Source organism: Podarcis vaucheri (genome assembly GCF_965113315.1).
Source record: "Podarcis vaucheri genome assembly, chromosome: 13".
In the NCBI taxonomy this organism is placed as follows: domain Eukaryota; kingdom Metazoa; phylum Chordata; class Lepidosauria; order Squamata; family Lacertidae; genus Podarcis; species Podarcis vaucheri.
The window spans coordinates 46,076,767-46,100,220 of record NC_138751.1 but is presented as its reverse complement, the minus strand read 5'-3'; the positions used below and the strand labels follow the sequence as shown (position 1 = coordinate 46,100,220).

Below are 23,454 nucleotides of genomic sequence, written 5' to 3'. Positions count from 1 at the left end.
TTGGTGTCAGACTTAACCTAGGAATTAATAGTTGAACTGGGATGACTGAAGCAGAGCAGAAAACAATTTAGGGAAAAGATTAAAGGGTGAGTAGACAAGGAAGTAGGCTTCTAGTTTATCCAAACAACAGATCTTCAAGTGTTCAATTTTTCTTTTTTAAAATGGCTACCTTCACATCATCACAAAGGGGAAGTTATCTCCCCCACATCCATGCAGCCTTCGGAGCAGCATTGCGTGGTGATATAGCCCTGTTTTATTTTATTTATTTTAAAAATATCTATACCGCTTTATATTGTAAAGAAAAATCTCAAAGCGGTTTACAGCATATTAAATTAATAAACCATAAATAAAACAATCTGAAGAATGTCAAATATAGTGTTGGGGTCTGCTAATCGGGCCCAAGCTGCCTTGGTCACTGAAAAGTTAATAAATGCCATAAAGGTACAGGGACCCCTGACCGTTAGGTCCAGTTGCGGACGATTCTGGGGTTGTGGCGCTCATCTCATTTATTGGCCGAGGGAGCCGGTGTACAGCTTCCGGGTCATGTGGCCAGCATGACTAAGCCGCTTCTGGTGAACCAGAGCAGCGCACGGAAACGCCGTTTACCTTCCCGCCGGAGCGGTACCTATTTATCTACTTGCACTGCTAGGTTGGCAGGAGCAGGGACCGAGCAACGGGAGCTCACCCCGTCACGGGGATTCGAACCGCCGACCTTCCGATCGGCAAGCCCTAGGCTCAGTGGTTTAGACCACAGCGCCACCCACATCCCTGATAAATGCCATAGACAGAAGAGATTCCCATAATCACTCGTTTATTCAGCTGAGTAAAACAGAGCGGCCGAGCCACACTCACCAAATAGCCTTTGTTGATACTTTTTATAGGCACCCCCTCCCTTTCCCCCTTTTGAGGTTCCTTGCGCTGGTCCAAACAGGACACCCTGCCTGGAGACCTTGAAGGGAAGAGTTGCCTGCCAGAGGGAGGTTTTCCCGAAAATCGCCTAGCAACGTTATCTAGTCTTCACATAATTGTGGTGTTGCAGGAATTTATGTATAGGTTGGGAGGGGGTTGCCCCTCCAGCAGATATCATGCACATGCAGCCCACTACCAAAACCAGCACAATCACCTTTGTGGCTTTTCAATTTCTTCCTATCCATTCAAAGGGCCTTTGCTGCACGATGCCAAATGTAACAATTCACTGATAAATGCATCTATGTTCTGGCTCACTGGGAAAACTTCAGAAATTCATATACAGTGGTACCACGGGTTACATACGCTTCAGGTTACATACGCTTTGGATTACAGACTCCACTAACCCAGAAATAGTGCTTCAGGTTAAGAACTTTGCTTCAGGATGAGAACAGAAATCGTGCTCTGGTGCGCAGCGGCAGCAGGAGGCCCCATTAGCTAAAGTGGTGCTTCACTTTAAGAACAGTTTCAGATTAAGAACGGACCTCTGGAACGAATTAAGTACTTAACCCGAGGTACCACTGTAGACATGTGAGCTCAGCTACTCAGCAGCCCCTCTGCCCAAGTGATAATTCCTGGCATCCTGATACCCGAGTGCCAAACAGGTAGCCATTCCAGAAATAACAAACCCGGATGAAGACAAAAGGGTGTGATTAACTTGGCTGGGAAACAGGGAAATGTAAAGATCTCTTTTGTTACACTTGATGGGTGTTTGGTGGAGGGCAAGGAGAACCATGGGGCAGGGTCCAGGATGCTCAGATTACTGCTACCAGACCTCCCCTTTCATGATGTAACTGTGATGTATGAGTGATGTAGTTTGGGGGGGATTAGCAGCTAATAAAAGTTTGGGGGCTCTTTTTTTCGTGGCTTCCATCTTGTTCCACCTTGTGGCAAGTGGGAGTCCTGTCACGACAGTCTTCAATAAAGACCAAGCCTACTGGCTGCTGTTTTGCTCTGGTATTCCTGGCTGGTGTCCTTGTTTTTTGTCCAAGGGAGCCCTCAGATTTCTCCATTAACAGTGGCTCACAAATTCTAAAGCAGGCAGTTTTTTTACAGAAGCAAAATGGCATCAGTTAGGCTAACCAAAAGACAGCACTATTGCCTCGTTACGTGAAGCATCTTTTGAACACCACAACACCCACGTAACTAGCTGTAAAGTAACATAACGTGACATGTCATAAAAAATTAATTTTAATCGTCTTATCAAAAAGCACAGTTCCTGATGGCAACATATCTTCTATATGTATTGGGATCGTAACGTCCAAGGATTGTCAAGTCCAAAGATTACAATGCACAGTTCGTGTTGGCAATGCCATTCCATGCTGATCTCTTCCTTCTGCATCGTCCTACGTCTTAAACGTGTAACAAGCGAAACTACCTTCTGCATCGTCCTATGTCTGAAAGTGGGACAAAGCGAGTTCTCCTTCATGGAGAGCACGTGTTGCGGTAGGAGCAACCATGACATTCCCTGTTGCTGGGCGAGTTAGTTTGGATGACCACGGATTTGACTGGGCACCTCCAATGTTGCTGGGGAAAATTGATTGTTGCAATTTTTTTTTATTGAGGGGAGTGCTACATATGTTCCCTGTGCGCAGCGTTGAGCTTCTTCTTTTCGCTGCGCACATCGTATTACCCGCCCACCCTCCCTTTATTTAGGGTTTGTTTGCGCTGACCTTGCTATGCCTGTCATGGGGTCGTCTGCTTTGGAGCAGGGGCCTGGTAGGAATTTTACCATTTGGCTGATTGGCTGGTGCCATTTGGGTTTTGCCTACTGCGTAGCAAATCGCCACAACTTGTAAGTTGCGGTTAGGTATTGGTGAATTTTTTGGTTGGTGGAGGGGATGAGGTAGGCTGTGCCTGCCCCTCCAATGCTGCTGCTGCAAGGGTATTCCGTTAAACGAATCCAGGGGCTCGCCATGCTTTTGTCCGTATCCCTCACAAATGGCTAGGGCCATGCAAGAGCCCCAGGGAGCATTTGGGGAGAGGTGTGAGCCTGGCGCCCAGCTTTATTCTCTCCCCAAAATTGCTTACCCTTACTGACTTCCGCCCGAGTGTGGTTGTCAGTTCTGTCCCTACCTCCAAGTGGGAACAGATAGTCGCTAACCAATGCCTAAGCAACCACTCACTTACTCAAAATAAAAAAAAATCCTTCCAGTAGCACCTTAAAGACCAACTAAGTTAGTTCTTGGTATGAGCTTTCGTGTGCGTGCACACTTCTTCAGATACACTGAAACAGAAGTTGCCAGATCCTTCTATTTAGTGAGAAGGTGGGGAGGGGTATTACTCAGAAGGGTGGTGGGAATGGGAGATTGGCAGATAGCTGAGATGAGCCTGTTGACGACTCTTAACGACTGTAATAGGTCTTACAGGAAAAGGCAAGGGGTGAGAAGGTGAGAAATGGCTCACTATATAGAAGGATCTGGCAACTTCTGTTTCAGTGTATCTGAAGAAGTGTGCATGCACACGAAAGCTCATACCAAGAACTAACTTAGTTGGTCTTTAAGGTGCTACTGGAAGGAATTTTTTTATTTTGACTATGGCAGACCAACACGGCTACCTATCTGTAACACTCACTTACTGTAATTCAATAAAGGTGTGGCCAAAATTATGCCAAAAACCAAAACAAAAATGATGTGTGAACGTGTTTTTATTCAGGGGTGTCTTGGGGGTCCTTGACACGCAAACGGAAATAATTAGTAACAAAAGGCAGCTAATGGTAGAATTGTTCTCAGGATACACCATTGTTTTGCTTCTTCAGCAACAAGGTTTCCAGGAAATTCCTCAGTGGGGTTTTTTCAGCCAAAAGTAGAAAGTAGTCCTCAGGGACGCAGATATCAAAATAAAACATTACAAAGGAGGTCAGCTACAGAATACATATTTAACACAGTAGGGCTGGGTAAGTCTGGGCCCTGCCCACTAGGCAAGGTGGAAAGGGTCTTGCAGGGAGTGGCCCCAACACCTCACAGCTGTTTTTAAAATGTTTTTAAAGTGTGCAGAGAGAGTTATTTTTCTTAATCTCTTGGAGAGACATTTACTTTTAAGGGAGTTACAAAAAATAAAGAGGAACGTGGTTAAAAATTCCTTAGCCACCAGAAGGTTTTCTATTGGGAATAGTACCAGGAAGTCTAAAGGAAGAAGACAAGACATTATATTTATACGCAACAGTAGCCGCAAGGCTATTGATTGCGAAAATTGGAAAAGTGGTATTATACTGACAAAAATAGAGTGACTTGCCAAATTACTGGAGTATTACAATATATCCAAAACAATGGGAGAAATTGGGAGGATCTCAAAAGAGAAGATAGACAGGGACTGGAAGGTGTTTAAAGGATACTTGCAAAACCATATTGAAAAATCAGAATTCCTATTAGAATAAACAAGTTCCGTTTTAAATACTGAAATACTAAATAAGATGGGTAACAATGTGTAATAGAAAAAGAAGCATGAAATTAGGTTAAAGATGTGTGAAAGAAAGTAATAGAAGTGGAAAGAAATTGCAATTGAGTAGATTGGAAGTCTTACACATAGGTGGGGTGAGGGGTGAGGGGTGGTGGATGGTGATGGGAAAAGGAATTATCTGTGGGATTGAGTATGTTTGAACAGTTTGTAGGATTGTATGAAATGTATGTTTGTATGCTTGTATATTCGCAATATGTGTGTATTAATGCTGAATTATTTTAATAATAAAAACTTTTTTTAAAAAAATTCCTTAGCCACCTTTCATTACTGTAAGTTTACAAAGACTTCGCAACACACCTGTAGACTGCACAGGTGCAAGAAAACACAGATTAACTCATAATCAATCTGAGTCTGAATTATGAGAATCGTAAGTTTGTTGGGTCAATGTTTGTTGGGTCAAAGTCAGGGTTTATACATGCTCCATTCAAATTACGAACTGGCTTATTTTTCAGTGGCATCACTACAAATAAAATAAAATAAAATAAAATAAAAACACCACCCATTGCATCTCCGCCGAAAACCACAGCCTTTTGAAGTTGCTTCGGAACATTGCTACAAGAGTTGGTGTATAAGTTACAGTCGGCATGCTCCCAACTTTTCAAAAAACAGTATTGCCACATGAAAGCATTAAACGACAGGTGTGTGCATGAGCACGCACTCCTGAAACTGCTATGTATTGCCTTGTCTTGTAAGAACGGTGGAAATGGTCTATTTTGTTTTACTCAGATGTGCCTTTTTTCACAGCATGCATTTGTAGAAGAGTTGTGCATTTATAAAAGAAAAGAAAAGAAAATGCATCTAAAAACAATTCTGTCTTCTGCAGCTGATATGCAGGTCCAGCCCGTGACACGGTGGGAGAACCACCTGCTTTGCTGCCTCTGCAATCAACTGCCTGAAAACCCCAAACAAAAGAGGTGGGTGGTTGTGGTTGGGTTGCGGTTCCTTTGTGCTCCTGAGTGCAACAAATATGATAAAGTGAAACAAATGGAGGACTAGAAAATCCTAGGCCTAATCCACGCAGTATGCCTGGGAGCTGAAAACTGGAGGAAGACACAAATCCCATTTGGGAAAGGTATACCAGGATGAGTGCGTCCTTCACTGAGAATCTACACAGAGAGGGTTGGGCGAATCTGTCCATTTCAGTTTCACTCAGTTTTATCATTTCTCCAATTTTAGATTCATCTCTTTGCTTTCAACTTTGGTTGCAATTTTTAAAAAAGAAGTCCTCATGAAAATCCACCAGCATTTTCTGCTAATTTCTTCTAATATACAAATTCAATTCCCGTATGCAATTACCCGGAGGATACTTAAAAATACGGAACAAATGTTCTAGCTTTGCTGGATCAAGCCAGGAACCATCTAGTTGAAGCATTCTGGGTGATATTCAATTTAAGTTTTACTCGGAGCAGACTTACTGAAATTAATGGACCTAACTTAGTCAGGTTCGTTAATTTCATAGTTTGACTATGAGCTGTGTGAAAAGGCACTTTCATTTGTCCGTCCCAAATCTTCCAACTTCAATGGATGGCCCTGAGTTCCAGTATTTTGAGAGGGAGAAAAACTTCTTCCTATCTGCTTTCTCAATACTTTGTATAATTTATACACCTCTTTCATGCCTCCCTTTACTCTTCTCTATATTTAGGGACGCGGGTCGTCTAAACCACTGAGCCCCTTGGGCATGCCGATCAGAAGGTTGGAGGTTCAAATCCCCGTGACGGGGTGATCTCCCGTTGCTGTGTCCCAGCTCCTGCCAGCCTAGCAGTTCAAAAGCACACCAGTGCAAGTAGATAAATAGGTACCGCTGTGGCAGGAAGGTAAATGACGTTTGCATGCGCTCTGGCTTCCATCACGGTGTCTCGTTGCACCAGAAGTGGTTTAGTCATGCTGGTCACATGACCTGGACAAAGGCCGGCTCCCTCCAGACTGAAAGCGAGATGAGCGTGGCAACCCCATAGTTTTTGACTGGACTTAACCATCCAGGGGACCTTTACCTTTACCTCCCCCCCCCCCTCTATTAAAAAGCCCCAACTATTGTAGCATTGGTTGTATATTCTATTTCAGCCTCCTGGCGGAAGACTGAAACTTCTATAGGGATGGGCCAATGACTATGGTCTCTCCTCAGGCCACAACTGGAAGCTCTATGGCCTGTCTGACCCACATTTGGCTTCCGCACAGAGACATCCACCTACACCCCTCTAACAGGGTACCCTGAATGTGCCACTGGTTTGGCTCCGCTTGATGACTAGGATTCCACCCAATGCCTTTTGCCACCAAGGTGAAGGTAAAGGGACCCCTGACCATTAGGTCCAGTCATGGACGGCTCTGGGGTTGCAGCACTCATCTCGCTTTATTGACCGAGGGAGCCGGCATACAGCTTCCAGGTTATGTGGCCAGCATGATTAAGCCGCTTCTGGCAAACCAGAGCAGCGCACGGAAACGCCATTTTACCTTCCCGCCGGAGCGGTACCTATTTATCTACTTGCACTTTGACGTGCTTTCGAACTGCTAGGTTGGCAGGAGCAGGGACCGAGCAACGGGAGCTCACCCCGTCGCAGGGATTCAAACCACCAGCCTTCTGATCGGCAAGCCCTAGGCTCTGTGGTTTAACCCACAGCGCCACCCGTGTCCATTTACCACCAAAAGTTGTGACATTTGCTATGAGGAAGGCAAAACCTCCAGACTGGCCAATCTGTTTGCAGGCAAATTCCTTCCCGGCTCCAAATACGACAACCGTTTAGCAACCATCGCAAGGTCAGATAATACAAAGGAGGAGGAGGAAGAAGGAGGAGGAGGAAGGAGGAGGAAACACAGTTGAACATGCAACCCTGGAAGAAAATATGGTTAAATTTCATAAGAAGCTAATGAGCTAAAAGGCAATAAAAGGTTAAACCAAACACTTAAAGGAGCATGAAGGAAGGTCTGCTCTTCTGCAATGTGCCCAGTGCAGCCAGTTTTTATGCATTGCTGCTGGATAGGAGTGGAAACTTCCAGCCCAGCCCATCTCCAGGATCTTAAGTTTGATATGGGCTCAAATTGAACTAAAAAACCAGACTAATAATAATAATAATAATAATAATAATAATAATAATAATAATAATAATTTATGATTTATACTCCGCCCATCTGACTGGGTTTCCCCAAACACTCTGGGTGACCTCCAACAAAATATTAAAATACAATTGTCTGTTAAACATTAAAAGCTTCCCTAAAAATGGCTGCCTTCAGATGTCTTCTAAAAGTTCTTCTCTTTGACATCTGACAGTAGGGCGTTCCACAGGGCGGGTGCCACTACCGAGAAGGCCCTCTGCCTGGTTCCCTGTAACTTGGCTTCTCGCAGGGAGGGAACCGCCAGAAGCCCCTTGGCGCTGGACCTCAGTGTCCGGGCAGAACGATGGGGGTGGAGACGCTCCTTCAAACTATTGCATAAGACCTGTCATTTAGCATTAGTTTGCCATTGTTTTAAAATGGATGCTAAATATTATGGTAAAGGTAACGGGACCCCTGACCATTAGGTCCAGCCGTGACCGAGCTGGGAATGAGCAACGGGAGCTCACCCCGTCGCGGGGATTCGAACCACCGACCTTCTGATCGGCAAGTCCTAGGCTCTGTGGTTTAACCCACAGCACCACCCGCGTCCCTAAATATTATGTTACGTGTTACCAAATAAAGTTATCTAATAGCAGTTGAATGTGTTTCTTAGATGCACAGTCATATTTTTATTAATTAATAGCAATCTATCTTGCACATAATTTAGTCTTGAGTGCAAAGAGTTTTAGTCCTTCACAGCGAGATGTTTAATAGTCCTCAGGGCGTTTGGTTTTTGTAATGTAGATTAGAAGAGGCAGTAACAGAAAGACAGGAAGTTTTCAGAACAACAGGAAACCTCAGTCACATTTAGGGGGTCTAACGAACCCACCAGCATAGAGAAATGCAGCCAAGCTCTATCTCACGGTACCCAGGTGTTGCTATGTTGGATGTCAGGCCTCACCACAAGCTCTGCAAACCGAGCTGACACAAAAAACCAGCACTTACACATTGGTTATGAACAAGAATGTCTCAAACTAGAAAAAAGCAACAAGGGATCCTGTGTTAAAGCTAAAGGCTAAAGATGATGTATGGACCATGGACACTGAGGGCAATGGTTTATTATTTTATGATGCTTACTATACCATCTAAATGGGGACGCGGGTGGCGCTGTGGGTAAAAGCCTCAGCGCCTAGGGCTTGGCGATCGAAAGGTCGGCGGTTCGAATCCCCGCGGCGGGGTGCGCTCCCGCTGCTCGGTCCCAGCGCCTGCCAACCTAGCAGTTCGAAAGCACCCCCGGGTGCAAGTAGATAAATAGGTACCGCTTACCAGCGGGAAGGTAAACGGCGTTCCGTGTGCTGCGCTGGCTCGCCAGATGCAGCTTTGTCACGCTGGCCACGTGACCCGGAAGTGTCTCCAGACAGCGCTGGCCCCCGGCCTATAGATGTGAGATGGGCGCACAAACCCCAGAGTCTGTCAAGACTGGCCCGTTCGGGCAGGGGTACCTTTACCTTTACCTTTTATACCATCTAAATATGTTTCAACAACCATGAGCATATATATCACATCACCACCATGACAATATCCTGCTTCCCTCTCTCTGTTCCCTTTTGTATCATGTCTTTTTAGATTGTAAAACTGTGGACAGGGATCGTCTTGTTTTTATTGATAATTAAGACATGCCGGGAGTCTTTTTGGCTGAAGACAGAGTAGGGCACAGATGCCTTGATTTAACACTTAAATGAATAACTATAGGAAAAACAGGGACACGGGTGGTGCTGTGGGTTAAACCACAGAGCCTAGGACTTGCCGATCAGAAGGTCGGTGGTTTGAATCCCTGCGACGGGATGAGCTCCCGTTGCTCGGTCCCTGCTCCTGCCAACCTAGCAGTTCGAAAGCACGTCAAAGTGCAAGTAGATAAATAGGTACTGCTCCGGCGGGAAGGTAAACAGCGTCTCTGTGCGCTGCTCTGGTTCGCCAGAGGCGGCTTAGTCATGCTGGCCACATGACCCGGAAGCTGTATGCCGGCTCCCTCAGCCAATAAAGCGAGATGAGCGCCACAACCCCAGAGTCGGTCACAACTGGACCTAATGGTCAGGGGTCCCTTTACCTTTACCTATAGGAAAAACAACAGCTCACATTTTCACAATAGGAGAAAGCAGGCAGCAGGATCATGCACGGCTTATTGGCTTATTTGAAGCAATAACTGTGTATATAGGCAGTGAATGTGATGTCAGTCACAGAAAAATAGAGCACAAAAAGCTGGATGTGCTGTTAGTACAACATCTGAACTAGCAGGGTCTAGATTAGCAAGACTCTGCCTGCCTCCAGAGGGTCTCCCTGGCCACTTTACTCTGTGCCCCTCTCTTTGTAGCTAGCATATCGTCTATACAGTGGTACCTTGGGTTAAGGACTTAATTCATTCCGGAGGTCCGTTCTTAACCTGAAGCTGTTCTTAACCTGAAGCACCACTTTAGCTAATGGGGCCTCCCACTGCCGCCGTGCCACCGGAGCATGATTTTTGTTCTCATCCTGAAGCAAAGTTCTTAACCTGAGGTACTATTTCTGGGTTAGTGGAGTCTGTAACCTGAAGCGTCTGTAACCTGAAGCGTCTGTAACTCGAGGTACCACTGTATATGGAATCTTCCATTATATGCAGCATCCGCAATTCAATGCAGCTGGTTTGATGAAAGATACACGGCATGACCCATCCCTTCCCAAGTGCCTGGAGTTGGGCATGGAGAAGGGAATTCTCACGGGACTCAATGGAGCCTTTTAATGTGCCCAGTCTTAGCTGGGTGCAGACAGGTGCTGGTAAAGCGTGATGTGTGTCTGATCTTTACTGATAGCAGGCGGTCTGTCAATATTCCTGGCAAAGAGGCTGCTCATTTTCAGAGCACAAGCTGGCAAGAGGGGAGGTGTGTTTACACACACACAAAATAAATTGCTTCTCTTTAGTGAAACCAGGACTCTTGTGATTCAGAATACTTCCCTTTTTTCCTTTCTGGTGTTCAAAAGAAAACCCTTGCAGAAATTGATTCCACAATCCTTTCCGTCTTTGAGATTGTAACTATCTGTTTGGGAATAAATAAAATAAACAAAATAAGGGCCATTATGAACGTGACATGTGAGACCTGCGATGGATATTTTGGCTTAAAAAAAGCCAAAACCAAAAACCCTGAACATGTAAAGCAGTGAGAGGAGGGGAGGTTCTCGACTTTTCATGAAAACAGCAACTTGTGCAAGAGGGTGCTTAATATGATACCTGCACCTTCCCCCCCTTTTTTTGAGCCCATCATTCCTTCAAGCTACTGTGTGCCTTGCAGCAGGAAAAAAATAAATTGTTATTTAGGGGATTTGAATTTAATTCTAAATTATATACCAGAAACGTGGGAGATTACAAGGGGTCAAAAAAGTGGATGTACCGTGCCATAAAAAAATATGTACCGTGCCATATTAGAAGCAAAAAAATTTGTTCTGATGAATTGGAAGAGCCGCAGAAAGATTCCATTGAGCACATGGATTGACAATATGGACAGACTAGCCACATATGAATAAATTGCATGTCGACGCAAATTAAGAATGAAGAAATCTGGAAGGAATATTTGAGCGATAAGGCGGACGGTGGTGGGAAGTAGGGGGATGAGAGGTGGGGAAATATTGTTTAAAAGGTGTAGTCATAGGTATATCAGTACTCAAATCTATAATGTTAAATTGTATTATTAGTGTTATTGCGGTTTTTGTTGTATGTGTTTTTTGTGGTTGTTGTTATTATTGAAAAAATGATTATTATTTTTTTAAAAAGACCCCACACATCACACTCAGGTACCACAATGGGGCCTGTATTTTTCCACTACCCAATTCATAGCATTGGGTGGAGGTGGTGAATCTAGAAAATGGCTTGGACCTAGCGTGGGAAAGGTTATCCTTGCTCTCTGATAACAACGTGTGGGATCCTACCCCCACCCCCACACCCCGGCATGGCTGCTTTAACTCCCCTCCTCCAAAGTCAAAGATGGATTTCCTGCATCTCTTATGGACCCAAAGTCCCGTTGAACTCTGCAAGATTCAATTTTGAGTAAGCATGCACAGGATTGAGGGTAAAAAAAAAAGTTTACTGCCATCTGTGGGCATGAAGCAGTAGTGCGCAGGGACATAAATCACATGTAAGGGGTTCTCAATGTGCTGCCCATTTTGTAGAGGATTATCGTGGATCTTGAAGAGGACAGTGCCTCTTTCCCACCCCTGGTCATAGTGTTGTAAAGGGCAGTCCGTAGCTTATTTTGCAGTGCAAGGTCATAGAAACTTCAGTTTCTTCTTTATTATTGTTGGTGTTGTTTAGTTGTTTAGTCGTGTCCGACTCCTCGTGACCCCATGGACCAGAGCACGCCAGGCACTCCTGTCTTCCACTGCCTCCCGCAGTTTGGTCAAACTCATGCTCGTAGCTTTGAGAACACTGTCCAACCATCTCGTCCTCTGCTGTCCCCTTCTCCTTGTGCCCTCCATCTTTCCCAACATCAGGGTCTTTTCCAGGGAGTCTTCTCTTCTCATGAGGTGGCCAAAGTATTGGAGCCTCAGCTTCAGGATCTGTCCTTCCAGTGAGCACTCAGGGCTCATTTCCTTCAGAATGGGTAGGTTTGATCTTCTTGCAGTCCATGGGACTCTCAAGAGTCTCCTCCAGCAGCATTATTAATTAATTATTATTATTATTATTATTATTATTATTATTATTATTATCTTATTTATGATTTTCAGTTTTATACATTTCAATAATTTTACAATCATTTTAACATTTCAAAACTTGACTTCCTTTCCCCTCTTTCTGCAGTTCCTTAAATTAATTTTTTTATATTTTCTGCATATTCCAAATTATCTTAATTTACTCATTTATTCATCTACTTTAAATATATACTCTTATAAAACTGCAGGTTATTACAATAATCCTGCCAATGTCCTTATCTGTTTACAGTTTATTTGTAAATATTCAATAAACCATTTCCATTCTTTTATCTTGATTTCTTATTTTTCCGGTAAGTTTCACCATTCCTGCATATTCCACAAGTTTTTGTATCCATTCTTCCTTTGCTGGGACTTCTTCTTCTTTCCATTTTTGCACAAGTAACAGTCTTGCCTAGAAATTTCAGTTTCTTGTTGAGGTTGCTCATTCTGCTGCTTTGAGCTTTCCTGGGAAAGAGGAACTGGGAGCTAACCATCGCCTTCAGGTGCATCTGGGGCATTGATAGTGATGTAAAAATCGGGGTTTGGCTTTTGCTGCCCAACTCCCCATGGGACTCTGAGTCCCCTAAGTCCATGACAGGTCAGAGAAAAATGGATGGAGGAAGGTTCCAGTGGAAAGCAAGGCAGAGCTTTATTTTTCTGTTGCAACAGAATTCCCGCCCCTCCTTACAAGGAGCGAGAGACCCTGAACCAAAGTGTGCAGGAACCTTTAATAATAATTTATAATAATAATAATAATTTATTATTTATACCCCGCCCATCTGGCTGGGCCTCCCCAGCCACTCTGGGCGGCTTCCATAGAAACCAAAAATACAGTAAAATATCACACGTTAAAAACTTCCCTGAACAGGGCTGCCTTAAGATGTCTTCTGAATGTCAGGTAGTTGTTTATCACTTTGACATCTGCTGGATGGGCGTTCCACAGGGCGGGCGCCACTACCGAGAAGGCCCTCTGCCTGGTTCCCTGTAGCTTTGCTTCTCGCAATGAGGGAACCGCCAGAAGGCCCTCGGCACTGGACCTCAGCGTCCGGGCAGAATGATGGGGGTGGAGACGCTCCTTCAGGTATACTGGACTGAGGCCGTTTAGGGCTTTAAAGGTCAGCACCAACACTTTGAATTGTGCTCGAAAACGTACTGGGAGCCAATGTAGGTCTTTCAAGACCGGTGTTATATGGTCTCGGCGGCCGCCCCCAGTCACCAGTCTAGCTGCCGCATTCTGGATTAGTTGTAGTTTCTGAGTCACCTTCAAAGGTAGCCCCACGTAGAGCGCATTGCAATAGTCCAAGCGGGAGATAACCAGAGCATGCACCACTCTGGCGAGACAGTCTGTGGGCAGATAGGGTCTCAGCCTACGTACCAGATGGAGCGGGTAAACAGCTGCCCTGGACACAGATTTGACCTGTTCCTCCATGGACAGCTGTGAGTCCAAAATGACTCCCAGGCTGCGCACCTGGTCCTTCAGGGGCACAGTTACCCCATTCAGGACCAGGGAATCCTCCACACCCGCCCGCCTCCTGTCCCCCCAAAACAGTACTTCTGTCTTGTCAGGATTCAACCTCAATCGGTTAGCCGCCATCCATCCATCATTAAAGACTTCTGGCATTGCTCAACCCCCTTAGCCAAAGACCACCCCGAAATCATCATACATACATCATAGGAGGCAATCTACAGCAGAAATCCTGTCTGCCAGGATACCTGATAATAGTCGCTGATTGCATTACCTGGGCAGCCTAGCCATTCTTTTTATTTTTTTAAGCGTTTATTAATTTTCCAATAAGAACATCCAATTAACATATCAAATCCAATAAAAAACTAAAATTAAAAAGTCCAATTGTCTTCCAAATTGTATTCTTAATTTTTATGACTCCCCACGGTCTGAATTCCAAAGCGTTTCCTACATCATAGTCCTGCGTCTTATCATAGATGTTTTCATATCATGATTTTATCCTCCACGTTTGTCTCTGGCTCTGTGACCCTCAATCATGTCAGAAGGCGAATGCTTTTCCCCCATGGAGTACAGATTTGCCAGTGTGTTGTACTCTTTCAACTGTTTTTGTTTTTCAATTGCTTCATCTAATTGCCTCCATTCCAGGCTTCTGTCCAGCTCTTTAAAGATTATTATTTTGGCAACTCCCAAATCGTTAGTCTTTCCCATCCAGCTGTTATCAGAGAAAAAGAAGAAAACCTTCTTCAAAGCTTGTTGATTTATTCTTAAGCAAACTGCTTGTTATGTAGCCATATATCAGAGATGATGATCAATTAGTCTTTGGAATCCACCGAGTCCCCCCCTCCAGGCCCTGTAGGGGAGCTGCCAGACATCCATTTAGCCTTTTCTCTCGCCCATAATGAAAAAATTCTTTTTGCAAGCAGTTGCATATTTAATATTGTCTCCAATCTTTATAACCAGCCATCGGTTAGCTCCTGTTTCTCTTAATCAGGGAGGTATTTCAGATATTCCGTAACTGCGTAGTGGGTAGGTGTCGTTTTGTTCTTTGTTTTCGTCTTTAACAGGCATTTCAAATCTTAAAAGAAAAGCGGCTGCGAATAAGTCCCAATTATATATAAAAGTCCATCTGGGCTCACTTTTAAAAAAGCAATTTGGGTTCTTAATGAGGCTTGGCATGCAAAACCAATTGTTAATGTTAGAAGAAGAAGAAAAACATACAAAGCCCCTCCGGATTCCAAACATCATGATGTGGATCTCTTTGAAGTTCGATCTTTTACACCAAAGACTGTACAACATGTAGGTTTTTTTCCAGCTTCAGAGTGTGTCTGTTTGTTTTTCAAATCTTTATATTTTCCCAAACAGATGCGTCCGGCTATGGGGTGGAATCGCAGGAGTGTCAGTCGTCCCTTGCTCTGTGACCCAGTGCCCCTGCCGTCTGCCACATTGGCAATCTGGGGCAAACTGCAGGTCATCGAGACAGTCCTCCCCTGCCCTGGGGCCTTGCCGTGTTGCTCCAAAGAAACTTGAAGGGTGTATTAAAAAAGGTAAAGGCAAAGGACCCCTGGACGGTTAAGTCCAGTCAAAGGTGACTAAGGGGTTGCAGCGGTCATCTTGCTTTCAGGCTGATGGAGCCAGCGTTCATCCACAGACAGCTTTCCAAGTCATGTGGCCAGCATGACTAAACCGCTTCTGGCTCAACAGGACACCGTGATGGAAACCAGAGTGCACAGAAATGCCATTTACCTTCCTGCCGCAGTGGTGCCTATTTATCTACTTGCACTGGCATGCTTTCGAACTGCTAGGTTGGCAGGAGCTGGGACAGAGCAACAGGAACTCATCCCATCACAGGGATTCGAACCGCCGACCTTCCAATCGGCAAGCCCAAGAGGCTCATCGGTTTAGACCACAGCACCACAGTTCAGTCTTCTTCAGACCTTGGCAGCCTGTGGGGCAACACAGAAGCCTTGCACTCTGTTGCTCCAATGAAAGTGGTTGGTGTCAGGTGTTCTGAATGTTTGTTCCTTAGCGTCTCCTGCTCTGAGCTGGAATCTGCAACACAAGGTGGACCAGGCTTCAAAAACCTGCACTGTGATTCGTTGCCTGGTGCAAAACAGCCAATCGTGCACAAGGTGGGTGTCGCCAGGGGGCTGGCTGAACTGTATATAAACCAGACCCTTTCTCCTGTTTCCGCAGTCTGCTCCAGAGGCCTCCATAAAGCCTTGAAGCTCAATCACTGCCAGGGCTGTCTTTAGCATATGCGCCTCCGGGGTGCAGAGATCTGCCAGTGCCCCCAAATTTAGCGTAGTTGAGTCTGACAAGCGCCACCATGGATCATCATCTGGGGGGGAAAGCCAGCAGAGGCTGGCTTTGCTCAGCAACGCACCATCGAGGACTGCCAAGAGAAAACACTTGAAAACCAGCCGACTCCACGCATGCTAGGAGTGCAATGCGCTGGTTTTGATTTTGTTAGCGTCCCCTCCCCCTGGAGATCTGAGCCTACACCGTTCCATTGCTGCGCTCGAAAGGCCCACTGATTATCCCTGAGGAAGAAGAGCCCTGTGTGTTATGTACTGAAGTTCTCACCCTGGGCCAGCAGGGGGATACTTTTCACTCAGGTCCACATATGCAAATAAGGGATCAAAAGTGACATTCAGTGATTGGATAGCTACAGAAAATGGTTACTGTTGCATTCTAGTGGAGCTCTATATAAGCAGGCTGGCTGAACCCTTCAGTTCAGTTCTGTTCTGGCCTGTGAATAAACAAGAGCTTTTTGAAGAATCGCTGTGTCATCTGATATGTTCACCCACAACTTAACACTGTGGGAGAAGGGAGCCAAGCTGGGCCCCTTTACGGCTGGAGGCGCCACCATGAAGCTGGAGATCTTCGCCTCTTACGAGGACAAGCTCAGTAGTGATCAGGAAAGCAGCAGTGTGTCATCGCTGCTGCCTGGCGACAGTGAGCTGGGCTTCAACAGCGATTGCGCTGCCCTCAGTCTGGCCAGTGGCATCGGGGCCTCTCCGCAGCAAGGCTCGGAGCATTCGCCCAGCAACACAAAAACAGCACCGGGGAAGCCTTGCATGTGTCGCCCGAAGCCTCCCTACTTGTACATCGTGCTGATCACCATGGCAATCCGGGACTCCGCCGGGGGGCACCTGACTGGCTGAAATCAACAACTACCTGATGGGCACCTACACAGGCTGGTGCAACTCCAACTCCGTTGCTCAGTCCCTGCTCCTGCCAACCTAGCAGTTCGAAAGCACGTCAAAGTGCAAGTAGATAAATAGGCACTGTTCCGGTGGGAAGGTAAATGGCGTTTCCGTGCGCTGCTCTGGTTCACTAGAAGCAGCTTAGTCATGCTGGCCACATGACCCGGAAGCTGTACGCCGGCTCCCTCGGCCAATAAAGCGAGATGAGCGCCGCAACCCCAGAGTTGGTCACGACTGGACCTAATGGTCAGGGGTCCCTTTACCTTTACCTGGCTTTTGCTCTGACATGGATGTGAGAGGCAGGGAGACGCTGGGTGCAAAAGCACTTCACCTCTCTGTAACCCTCCAATGCCGCCGTTAAGAGCAGCGGATCTTCTGCTTGTTAAGAGATTAATTAGGATTAATGGACAGACACATGCTGTTAATGATGGGACAAGATTAAGGACTGTCAAATCAAAACAGCTACAAGCTTGTACAGATTTATATTGGAAAGATGACTTCAAGTAACAAGATGGTATGTGTTGGGGGGGGGGAGCCAATCACTTCATTATAAACCCTCAAGAATGCCAAAAACTTTGTTCTTTAAAGCAAGTGAAGAAGAAAGGAGATGGGAGTACAGATATTGATTATAATGAGAAACTGGACTGTGTGAGGAAAATATTGTTTGGAATAATTATAGAAATGACTTGGAGCCTCTGGGGAGTTAATTTATCACTTGCCCCTTGATTGAGGGGAGGAGGGACTGAACTTCGAAGACATGCCATGACTCTGGCAGGACACCAGATCATTCTTCTATAGATAATTATAATTGCTTTGACGGGACGTGGAGGGGAGAATTTGGAGGCCTGCCAGGGCTTTGGCAGGTCGTTGGGTGACTCCCTGCCTGAAATCAAAAGTGGAATTTTACAGCTGCAATCAGAAGAGTTGAGAACAAAGACAGAGATTTCTCCAGAGTAACTTCGAGTCAATAAAGCTGTAAGGCACAAAAGGATCAGGAATAACTAATATGAACATAATATTTGATAAAGAATTAGAGGAACAATTGATGGAAATTAAAACCTCACACAGGAAGAAGAAAGGAGACCTTCACTTGCGAATTTACAAATGATTATATGTGTTAATGCGAATTGAAGTTAATTATTGTAGCTGTGGTATAAGGTATGTGGCAATGACAAACCTAGACAGCATCTTAAAAAGCAGAGACATCACCTTGTCAACAAAGGTCCGTATAGTAAAAGCTATGGTTTTCCCAGTAGTGATGTATGGAAGTGAGATCTGGACCATCAAGAAGGCTGATGCTTTTGAATTATGGTGCTGGAGGAGACTCTTGAGAGTCCCATGGACTGCAAGAAGATCAAACCTCTCCATTCTGAAGGAAATCAGCCCTGAGTGCTCACTGGAAGGACAGATCGTGAAGCTGAGGCTCCAATACTTTGGCCACCTCATGAGAAGAGAAGACTCCCTGGAAAAGACCCTGATGTTGGGAAAGATGGAGGGCACAAGGAGAAGGGGACGACAGAGGACGAGATGGTTGGACAGTGTTCTCAGGGCTACCAGCATGAGTTTGACCAAACTGCAGGAGGCAGTGGAGGACAGGAGTGCCTGGCGTGCTCTGGTCCATGGGGTCACAAAGAGTCGGATGCGACTAAACGACTAAACAACAACAACATAAGGTATGTGAGGCTATATGTGGGGCTGTTGAAGAGGATGCGCCTATGGTGCAGGATATTGTGTCTCTGGGAAATTCCATAGGCTTGGAAGTGAGTGGTGATGATGTGAAGGAGTTAGTGGAGGAGCACAGAAGAACTTCAAAACATTCTGATGGAGCAGCAACAGGTGGCAACTGAGGAAATATCTTCAGAGGACGAGAGGAGCAGAGAGAGTGTATCTACTGTAGTGATCAAAGAAATGCTTGCAAAATGGGCCGAAGTGCAAACTTTTGTTGAAAAATATCACCCCGATAAAGCTGCTGTAAGTCATGCCACTAACACTTTCAATGATAACGCTATGTCTCACTTCAGACAAATTTTAAAACATTGGCAAAAGCAAGTCTCAATTGAAAAAACTTTGGTGAGGAAAAGATCCAGCGAGTCTGAACCAGGTGTCAGTGGTGTAAAAAAAAAAAGCAAGAGAAGGAATGGCAGGAGAGGAGTCACCGATTGAGATTTTGGAAGAGGACCCCGACCCCCCATCCAAACAATGACTATCATCAGTGCAGGTAAGAAAAAGGCACATTTTCAATTTTTTAAAACAACAAAAATACTGTTTTATTGATTTTACAGTACACTACATTGTTCATTGCTTTCATTTTATGGCTCAATGGTCTCGTTAGATGCTACAATTCATGTTAAATTTCTGTTTTAAGGGTTGTTTTTAATAGTCTGGAACAGAATAATCCATTTTACATTACTTTCTATGGGAAAGTGCACCTTGGTTTTGGAAAGCTTTGGTTTTGGAACAGACTTCTGGAACAGATTAAGTTTGAGAAACAAAGTACCACTGCAAGTTTCTTGGCTTACCTATCTTGGGTTACTTGGACTGACCCTGGACTGCATTTCCTGATCTTTGGACTTGGGACTTCGTTGTGTGGATTGGCTTCTGGACTTGGAGATTTGTCTTGGCACACTATCTACCAGGTAGGCCAGTGGAGCAGGGCAGAAGTGTGTGGCATCCTAGTTCAGGGCAAAGAAATGCAGGAAAGTGACTTGCACCTCTCTCTTCCAGCAACATCTGACCAGCCTGTTGCACACCATCCTTGGGATGGAGGAATACAAGGCAGATGTGTGCCATCACTTCCCACAGCTGCTGTTAGCTCTCCTGGAGATGACTGCCAACTTTCTCTACGACCAGGAATTCCTCAAGTGAGTAGTGTGTCACAAAGGGGCCAATGGAATCCTTTCTCCTTCAACCTCTGGGGGTTTCCATTTCAGCCTGGTTTTCCAAAGGAGACTGTCCGTCAGGTGGCTACTAGGGAGCAAGGATGGGGATGGAATTTGATCCTGTTTGCATGTCAAGGCAGATCTGCATAATTCACCATTTCTGGAAAAGCTACCGTATTTTTCGCTCTATAAGATGCACCTTTTCCCTCCTAAAAAGTAAGGGAAAATGTGTGTGCATCTTATGGAGCGAATGCAGGCTGCAGGCCCGAAGCTAGAACAGCGAGATGGAGCGCTGCGCAGTGCTCCCTCTAGCTATTCTGGCTTTTGGATAGCCCCCGCGAAGCCTCCGTAGGGCAGCGGGACGAAGGCTCCTCGCTGCCCTGCGGAGGCTTCGTGCTGCTCTTGTGGGAAGTGGGGGGAAGGGACAGAGCGTGTGCTCTGTTCCTTCCCCCACCTCCCTAAAGAGCCCCCAAGAACCGCCCTCCCTTTAAAGAGTGCACGGTTCTTGCGGGAGATGGGGGAAGGTACAGAGGGCAGCTTACCAGGCAGGGGAAGCCTTCATCCCACTGCCCGGGAGAGGCTTCAGCGGCTATCCCAGAAGCCAGAACAGCAAGAGGCTATCTCAGAAGCAAGATCCCTCTTGCTGTTCTGGCTTCTGGGATTCAGAATTTTTTTTTATTGTTTCCTCCCCCCCAAACTAGGTGCGTCTTATCGTCTGGTGTGTCCTATAGAGCGAAAAATACGGTAACCTCTGGGGTAGCCTCGTAAATGTGGTTTTCCAGTTTGGGTCTTGGTTTTCTGGCTTACAATAATCAAATACCAAGCCGTACAGAAAACAAGGATCTTTTGATGCTACCCTGCTCAGAGCAGCTGTTGGGTCCCCCCCCCAAAAAAAATCCCTGATCCCCAAAGCCTGTGGCAATGAACCTTCCTGGTAATACTGGCCTTGCTTTGGCTACAGAGGGGCTAAGGAGCTTCTCCATCTCCTTCTCGGCACCACTGGAGAACAACCAGAAATGGCCATTGTAGACCAGCTTTTTAGACCAGAGACCTTCAGGCAGAGGTTGTCTGCCATGCTGAAGTAAGAGGAAGAACACCGTGAGCTCCCAATGGTATGACAAACGGAGCTCAAGGCATGGGATAGGACTGTGCCCGTTTGCTTTCTGTGGTGTCTTCCCCTTCCTTAGCAAGATCTGGTTCTCCATTTCGGGGCTCTCGGAAAGCGAGATGAGCACCGCAACCCCAGAGTCGGTCACGACTGGACCTAATGGTCAGGGGTCCCTTTACCTTTACTTTTTTACCCAGAGTTGTTGAGCTTTCTTTAGGGGGAACTGTTGCCGAAAACCACTCGCCCACAGGAACAATGAGCGTGTATAACAAGCCAAAAATAACACGGCCATTAGCCACTGACAATCTCTAGCTAGCGGCAGCAACCAATCCCACGTCCCCCCATCCTGCACTGCCCATTTATAAGACAACCCCCAGTTTTGAACTATATTTTACAGTAAAGAAAACCTCGTCTAATACATGGGAAAGTACGGTATTTATGGGGCAACAAGAGGGTCTAATGCTAATGATATTTAGTACCCTCCTAACAAAGGGGCACGGGTGGCTCTGTGGTCTAAACCACAGAGCCTAGGACTTGCCGATTGGAAGGTTGGCAGTTCGAATCCCCGCGATGGGGTGGCTCCCGTTGTTTGGTCCCAGCATTTCTGTGCAGTGCTCTGGTTCGCCAGAAGTGGCTTAGTCATGCTGGCCACATGGCTCAGAAGCTGTACGCCGGCTCCCTTGACCAGTAAAGCGAGATGGGTGCCGCAACCCCAGAGTCATTTGTGACTGGACCTAATGGTCAGGGGTCCCTTTATCTTTACCTTCCTAACAAAATCTCCTGTCTTTCCTGCATGAAACGATGAAACTACAATGAAAAAATGGCAGCCTATCAGCTGGAGCCTGAGAGGCAGCCTCCGAAAACAGGAAGACGCAAGGAGAATGTCATCTGCTGGGAAAGGAGCCTCACTGAAGATGACACCCGCGATATTGACCCACAACATTCCAGTGACTTTGGGGACTGGGAACTTTTAACTGACTAAAACAGCAAGATGCAAATGTGAGCAGGACTTGAAATAAGAGCAACACTAATTATTAAGATAGGTTAAAATGGATGTGTTAATGCTGCATAGGAGAAATATGCAGCATCAAAGGGTAAACAATACTTTATAAATTTATGTAGGAGTATTTGGGAGTATATTATATTGCATTTTTGTATATTATTTTCTTTTCTTTTTTATATGCATCTTTGTTCTCCCCCCTCCACTTCCCCTCCCCCCTTTGCATCACTTTATTACTTTATAATTGCAATTATTTTGATTAAAAAATATATTTTTAAAGAGGGTAAATATGGAAACCATAGGAGGCCAGGAAGTCAACAGATAAAGTAAGTTATGGTTTATGTTACAATTTGTAATTTTTTTGTGAAAAATAAATAAGGTGTTTTTTAAAAAAAATAGACCCAAAGTTTTGTCTTGGCCATCCCAGGGAAACTAAGGGGGAAGCATGGTTGGTTGGAGGGTTAATGCAGTGAAAGCTGCTATCCTAGTATCTAGGTGCAAACAAAGCCTAATACAGTAGTACCTTGGAGTTAAGTACTTAATTCATTCCGGAGGTCCGTACTTAACCTGAAACTGTTCTTAACCTGAAGCACCACTTTAGCTAATGGGGCCTCCTGCAGCTGCGCAATTTCTGTTCTCATCCTGAAGCAAAGTTCTTAACCTGAAGCACTATTTCTGGGTTAGCGGAGTCTGTAACCTGAAGCGCATGTAACCTGAAGCGTATGTAACCCGAGGTACCACTGTATCCTGAAGACACCAGAGTCTTCATTCCAAGGAAACTGAACCCGGGGTAAGCACAGGCACTCCTAGAGTTTGGGATGTTCACAAGAGTCCTTTTTCACCATACTGCCCCACTTCCTCGTGTGAAGAACAGCAGATGCAGTTTCTCTCCAAATGGATCTTGCCTGCAACTTCTTATTGTGGGGTCTCAGGAAAAGCCGCAGAGGCCTGTTCTTCTCCTGTTTTTTGGTTAGCCTTGATGCCATTTTGCTTCTGTACAAAAAACTGCCACAAATATGTGAAGACCAGATAATGTTGCTAGGCGATTTTCAAGGAAACCTCCCTCTGCCAGGCAACACTCCCCTTCAAGGTCTCCAGGCAGGGTGTCCTGTTTTGATCAGTGCAAGGAACCTTGAAAGGGGGAAAGGGAGGGGGGTATGGCTATAAAAAGTATGAAAAAAGCCCGCTCTGTTTTACTCAGTTGAATAAACATGTGATTATGGGAATCTCCTCTGTCTACAGCATTTATTGGCTTTTCAGTGACCAAGGTAGCTTGGGCCCGATTAGCGGACCCCAACACTATGGGCAAGACAAGATCCCGGGTATTGGGACTCATGAGCCAATGTAAATTATAAGAGAGTGGTCTCTGCCAAAGCATCCCATTCTCTTCACACTGGGAAGGTGGATCGAAAAGGTTGGAGAGGCCTAGCGGACTATTTGCATTGCTGCCCATAACAGCCTTTTGTTGGACTTCCGGTTCCGGCCGCGGACGGGGAGGGAGCGCGGAGAGCTTCGCTAAAAGCCCTCCGAAGAACTCGGAGATTTGGGGGTGCTGTAAAGGCATTACACCCCTCAAAGAGATAAAGCCCAGGGGGGGCACCCCTGGGGGAAGGTTTCCCGGCAGCGCG

At 45.7% G+C, this 23,454-nt stretch overlaps 1 long non-coding RNA gene across 5 annotated transcripts; it reads left to right on the top strand.

The window, feature by feature from the left end:
* The first annotated feature begins 5,246 nt into the window (after window positions 1-5,246).
* LOC309516372 lies at window positions 5,247-21,963 on the top strand. Of its 5 annotated transcripts, none has more exons than XR_014212832.1 (3): window positions 5,247-5,339; window positions 19,564-19,700; window positions 20,680-21,963. It is a non-coding gene; the product is annotated as an uncharacterized lncRNA (long non-coding RNA). The 5 variants fall into 5 exon arrangements; XR_014212833.1 differs by lacking the exon at window positions 5,247-5,339 and adding an exon at window positions 16,939-19,057 and having other exon boundaries at window positions 19,205-19,700; XR_014212834.1 differs by lacking the exon at window positions 5,247-5,339 and adding an exon at window positions 16,955-19,057.
* The last annotated feature ends 1,491 nt before the right edge of the window (window positions 21,964-23,454 follow it).